The sequence below is a fragment of the Otolemur garnettii genome, unplaced genomic scaffold (genome assembly GCF_000181295.1).
Source record: "Otolemur garnettii isolate 467f Iridium unplaced genomic scaffold, OtoGar3 scaffold00024, whole genome shotgun sequence".
NCBI classification, from domain to species: domain Eukaryota; kingdom Metazoa; phylum Chordata; class Mammalia; order Primates; family Galagidae; genus Otolemur; species Otolemur garnettii.
Genome location: NW_003852419.1, coordinates 7,213,491 through 7,220,303, shown reverse-complemented (window position 1 = coordinate 7,220,303; position 6,813 = coordinate 7,213,491).

Here is a 6,813-nt window from a genome sequence, read left to right as displayed (position 1 = left end):
GTCATTGTTGTTTTGGCAGGCCTGGGCTGGATTTAAACCTACCACCTTAGGTGTATGTGGCTGGCGCCTTAGCCACTTGAGCCACAGGTGCCGAGCTGTGTGGGGACTAATTTCATAGTCAATTTTCTTAAAGTATTTTTGTGTACTCAAAATAATACTTATGGTACATTCATTGTTTATTCAGCTTTCCTCCCAGACTTGACACATCCCCTTGGATTTCATTCTTCTCTCCCAAATTGATTTTACATTTGAATGGAATACATCCTCCAGGAGTTCTTTCCAAATAAATCCATTACAGTAATTACTTTGAGACATAGTATACCCAGAATTATCTGTATTTCCACCTAAAATTTATGTAATAATTTTTCCCATTATAAAATTCTTACTAGTACTATCTTCTTTTCTTCTTCAGCACTTGGAGGACATTAATTTATTGCTTTCCCGTATCTATCATGGCCGCTAAAAAGTATGATTATAATCTAATTTTCTTGTTCCTTTTGGATAATATTTTTTATCTTTGAAGGCTTTTAGGATTGTCTATGTTTCCTTAGCCCCCTTTAATGTTACCCGAGAATGTCTGTGTGGGGTCACCTGTCCTGCTCAGCACTCTCCGGGTCCTTTCAATCTGAAGTCTTTGTTCTTTTTTCACAATCTTCTTAAAGGGATATTTACACTTCTAGTTCAATCATCCATATTGTTCGTTTGCATTCTTCATATATCTTTATCCTTTTCTAATGCCATCTGAGAAAGTTCCTTCTTTCACTATTTGAGTCTCACAACACGTTCTTTGGCTGTATTCAGTCTGATAAGTGGCCCATCTATTGAGTTACTTTTTTCAGCAATATATTTAAAGGCCAAATACTCAATTAGTTCTTCATATTTGCACCTCCCTACTTTGTTTCAATATCCTCCTTTACCCTAAGGATAATTCCTATATTTTTAAATTTAAGGTTCATTTGGTCCCCTCTGTTTTAGCTTATTTATTATGTTAAATTTCTTTCTTAGAATTTTGCTCCTCACATGTCTTATGCTTTTTTCTTATAAGCTCACTTTTCATTCCTATAGTTCTAGCAACTACTTTTGCAAAGAGTGTCTACTAGGGACGGGGGTAAAAATGTAGGTCTTGCTTGTTCTCCAGTTGACCTGAAGGAGGATAGTCTTCAAGGTAGAAAGACTCAAAAGGTTGCAAACCAAAATCAACCATTTCCTAACCTCCATCATCACTACCTCCAAGCATTATGCTGGCCTCTCATCACCTCTTCCCCAGGCATGTTCTCATAAGAACAGAAAGCCTCTACTGTAATTCCCTAGCCCACTGGATGGAAGGAAAAGGCAGGCTGAGGGGATACTCAGTGAACACGGAGGTGTCGTCACTACTGACCCTTCACTCTGGCTTCAGAGGCGCCCTGACACTACCCTGTCACTTCTGCCAGGTCTTGTTGCTTTGCTGCTCGTAGATCACAGTCAATAGATCACCCAGAGTAATGTGAAGAAAAGAAAGGACACACTGGAAAGCTCTCTGCCAACCAATCCCTTGTATGTCCCGGCTTTCCTCCTCTCCAAGCTGCCACTCATCCCAGTCCGGCAGCCAAGCACATTCATCTTCTAAGAGTGCTCACGTTTTTGTGTTAATGAAATGAGATTTGCCAATCTGATTTCTCCCTCATTGTTCTCCATTGTTGGGGTCAGAGAAGAAAACCAACAACAGGCCAAGACTGAGCCATATGGGACTCTAGAAATACTAAGGCTACATAATAAAAATGTTGCTGGGAGAAACTGTTTAATAATAAGCTGTAACAGGGTGGTATTGATGACAAAGTGCAGAGCCAGATTACATTATTACATGTAGCTGAACTCAGGCTACACAGGTTTCTGACCACCCTCAAACCAGAAAGAGAATTTTAGATTCAATTTAGTTTGATCAAAATTCCCCAGGGGTACTAAAGAGAGAACATGTGACTACTTTCAACAATTTCTCAAGGGTAATAGTAACTCCTAAGAGGTATGAACAGAAAATCCTAGAAGTATATCCTATAGAGCACAGGCTTTGCCCCCACCTAATCTGTCTTTTTTCTTAGCATGTCTTTTTAAACTTCCTTAGCTCCCTTTCCTTTCCTTCCCCAAAATATTAAGTCTTCATCTGCTCTAATTTTTATTTATTTTGCTCTAGTAAGAAAATATAGACAATGGTTAGAATAGAGTCTTTCTTTGGTTCTCATATCAGAAAGGTTACAATCTAATTCCTTCAGTAAATTCTGGGTAATCTCTAATTTCTCTGAAATTGAGCAAGACATTCCTGTGGTTCATTATGGATATTTTAGATAACAGAGGACAAAATCAAAATCCCTTTCTCTGGAGGGGAGTGTGGGGGGAGGACAGGTGGAGGGAGAGAAGTTGGTGGGACCACACTACAGTGCATCTTACAAGGGTACATGTGAAATTTACTAGGTGTAGAATATAAATGTCTTAACACAATAACTAAGAAAATGCTGTAAAGACTATGTTGACCAGTTTGAGGAAAGCATTTCAGATTGTGTGTAAAACTAGCACATTGTAGCCCATGATTTCATTAATGTACACAGTTATGATTCAATAAAAAAGAAGAAAAGAAAAAGATCCCTTTTTCTGCTAAGTGTAATTCAACATTTGCATAGCATGTGGTGGAAAGCTCAGAAAAAGTCTTGACTTAAACCTCCTGGAAACTTGCCTTACTAGAGACATTATTTTCTCCTAGTGAAACACTATCAATTTATAAGTCAAACAATTTCTGTATAAATAACTAAATATCCTACATACCAGGCTTTCTGATTAAGCATGAAATAAAAACACTGCCATTAATAATAGTATTGATTATGAGGTTGAAAATAAGGTCTCAACGTTGACTAAAGATATATCACAAAACCACTCTAATTCCCTCAGCTGTAGACTTGGACCACAAGACTGTCATCAGGGGTTGTTATAAGGATTCAGTGACAACCAAGGGGGTCTTGACCAATCAGTATCTGTAATATAATTCCAATAATGAGCAGTCCCTATTTCTCCACCTTTCTATAGTTCTAGATCTAAGTAGATACACAAGCATTCATACGCATATTCCACGATGCCTTCGTAGAATGTTTTCCCGCTCCCTTTCACCCCATCCCCTTCTCTACTCTTAATGTCTGTACCAAAATCTCATACTCCAGGTTATCTCTATGAGAGAATTATCTTCTACTAAGACTCCACCCACCTGAGCATGGAAGAGTCAAAATTGGAGAAATGTAGACAATCACCAACCAGGATTCTTTAGTGTTTTCCCTCTTCTCCTTCTAAAGAAACACTAACCCCTCAAGTTTTCCTCCCTTCACTGATGGAACAGGAAAAGGTCTCAGGGAAAAAACTTGCCCAGCCTCTGACAAGATGGGTATTACCATCTTCCATTTTACAATGAAGTAACTAAAGCCCTCACAAGTTAAATGACTTGCCAAATATACCACCGTCAAGTGGCAACAGGTAAAGCAGAACGCAGATTTTGCACTTCTTAAATCAGGATTCTCATTTCCCCACACTGTAGGTTTTTAACCAGATGCTCAGTTCATCATAGTCTGTGCAAACAGAGTCAGAAGGACACTAACATTCCTCAACTTTTACTACTACAAGTCTCATCAACCATTCTATTTTGCCGCATCAAAAAAGCTTCTCTATTTCATGACGATAGGTTCCAACCACCCATCCATAGTTGACTTCAGCCACCTTTTGTTAGTGGGCAGCTCACCAGGCCAATACAAGCTCACCATCTAGTGGTGAATATAGTAACTGCAGGCGACACAGCACATCTTGGATTCCTCTCGGCACCCACCCTGTTTTACCTCTAAGCCCATTACCTCCACCAGATTATTTTAAGCATACTTCTAGAAATAATTTACAAAGGAAGTCATTAGTTTCACATTTTATAAACCAAGTAATTTTAAAATTATTTAGAGATTTAGGTATCTACTAAGCCCATACATTTAGAATCACATATACATAATATTCAACCTGCTAGCTAGCACACTGCTCTGAGCAGCCTGGAGCTTGATTGCAAACAGGCTCCAAGTGAATGCTAGATACAAACCACACTGCAGATAACTGTAGATAATCACAACTCCAGGTAAGTGCTAGACTCTCATTAAAGTTGCTCTGAAGTCAATCTCTGCAACTTCCAGGGAATTAAGCAAAAACAGCTGCTTCTAAGAAGAATGTGAATTCTGACTCTACTTAATACAACAAGCATTTACTGAAGACCTATACCCTCTTGGTTGTAATGTCTACCTCTCTGAACCTTTCCACTCCATGCTTCAAAGATATGGATCCCCCAAAGATCTAGCTCAGGTCTCCTATTCTTTCTTTTTGGCTTATTTCAATAATCTATCACATTTGCGGTTTCAATGATCATAGCATACATGCGTTATATCTGCATCTCTCTGTGTGACTTCTAAGCTATAGCTTCACATTTTTCACCACCTCCTGGGTTATGTTCCACTGGAACTTCAAAGTTCACATTCCTCAGTCAGAGCAGCAACTTCACTCCCCACTCCACTCCTCTTCCTTCATCATTTCCATCAGTCAGACTCCATGTTTTGCTGCTACTTCAGCTCCTTCCTTTCTCAGTGCCTCCCACCTAAATTAGCTCCAAGGGTGATCAGCTCTATATCTGCCGTGATCTCTCATCATCCCAATTTCCACCTCTCCAGGGTCTTTACCCTGGGTCAGGTTCTCATTCTCGTCTACTCTGACCATATCTTTCAGCAAATATTTGTTGTAAGTATATATTTTTCTGAAAATTTGTCATGTACCAGGCACCAACTAGGCAGTAGGAATATGTTAATAGCAGAGACCAAACAAGACAGCAGCCTTGCTCTCACAGGGCATATGTGTTATTGTAGGGAAAAAATGAACAAACGTGACTGAGGAAAGGCATAAGGAACAGCTTCCCAACATTCTCACTCTTGTGGCCTTTATTCAACAGCACAAGATGCTCCATCTATCACCTCACCCCTTTCTCACACCTTATTCCAGGCCACCCATTAAGTGAACTGTAATGAAACTCAGAGGATCTGAGAAAAGTTTTACAAAGTTGGTGGTAAAAAGAGGAAAGAAAATGCCTAAATTATATTTCTAGACCTCAACTCTTGCTTACCTTTATACAATCATTTTCATAAATTAAGAAACAATTTCTAAACTTTTGAGGGTAGATGGAGTTAATTAGGTGAAAAATTGTACATGTGCCTTGCCATAACTAAAACTGTGAAACCACCAGCTTTCATTACTAGGAGGCAAATTAGTAGTATGTGACTGCTTTGATCATTTCACTGGAAACCTAAAAATCTAAATTATGCTTATTATACTTGGGAAGATCAGCTCATCAAACTGATGGTTATTGAAACTGAAAAGCAATCAATAAAACTTATATTTGTGCATAGTCTCAATATTAATTGCTGATTTTTAAGGACGTATATACCTGAGTGATCAACTTATCCATTCTTTCTTTCATTCATTCACTGAATAAACATGTACAGAATATCTCCTATGTGCCAGGAATGGAGCTGATTTCTGGGGTAGAGAAATAAGATGTAATTATCCTTGAGAAATTTGCATTCTAGCATAACAAGGAATTATAAAACAGCAAGGGAGATAAGAGCTATAAAAACAAACTCAAACAAGGTTCTTTATGGAAGACTCTGAAAGAGGGGAGGTAGGAATCCAGCAAAGCTTCACCAAAAAGACACTTAGGTTGGGTCTTGAAGGATGAATGTTGGCAATTGAGATGAAGAATATGGCAGACAGAAAAGAGGTGCTCAGAGCATGACACAGCAGGATGTTATCTATTGAGGCAACTGAAATACATAGCATGATAAGAGCCCCTACTTCAGATAATAGAGGGAGAATGAACCAGTGATCAAATTTAAATGGAAATATCAATACCGTGTCAGACTTGCACAAAATTTGTAAATATTGTCCAGTTTCTGACGTTAGCTTGTCTGACGTGTACTCAAATGACCAATGACCACACCGTACGGATGGACATATGCATGAGGTGACTCCAAAAGCTGAACTCACGGGAAAACTTTCAGACTGACTCTGCTTTTAACTGTTGCACAATTCCTCCAAGACCTTAATTTAACATACCACAAATGTGCCCAGTTTTTTTAAGGCAGCCTTGAAGTTATCAAAAGAAATTTTTGTTCTGCCTGCCAGTTTGTGTTAACTAGTATCTGGCTGTTTGTGTTGTTACCACAGCAACATTTGGACAGATAAATTTGGCACAGAACATGCGGTACTGTTAAAATATTGCTTTATGAAGTACTTTCTGGTACTATTTCCACCAGAACAGTTAAAGATACTATCTGAGCAGGAAGCAAGATGGAAGTAGGGGTAAAATAAAGGGCTGGGTTAGATAAGAGCTTCACAGACAATGTCTTGTGGCAAGTAATCAATAGCTCTTACTGAAAAAGGCTCTGAGTCAAACAGTGGGTTAAATAATGCTAATATCATGGCCACTGTGAACTCGACCTTCCCAATAGAAGGCAGGTAGTCAGGTTTCCCAACCTAATTGACCATGGATCACTTTTTCACCTTGAGGCACAGAGCCCTTCCATGAAACTAACATTTAAGAAATGCTGGATTAGATAACACTATTGATTTTTCAAAACTACTATAGTAACAGAAGAAACTTAAATGCATATTACTAGGTGAAGGAAGCTGATCTTAAAAGGTTTCATATTATAGGATTCCAACTATATGACTTTCTGGAAAAGGCAAAACTATAGAGACCAAAAAAAAAAAAAAAAAAAA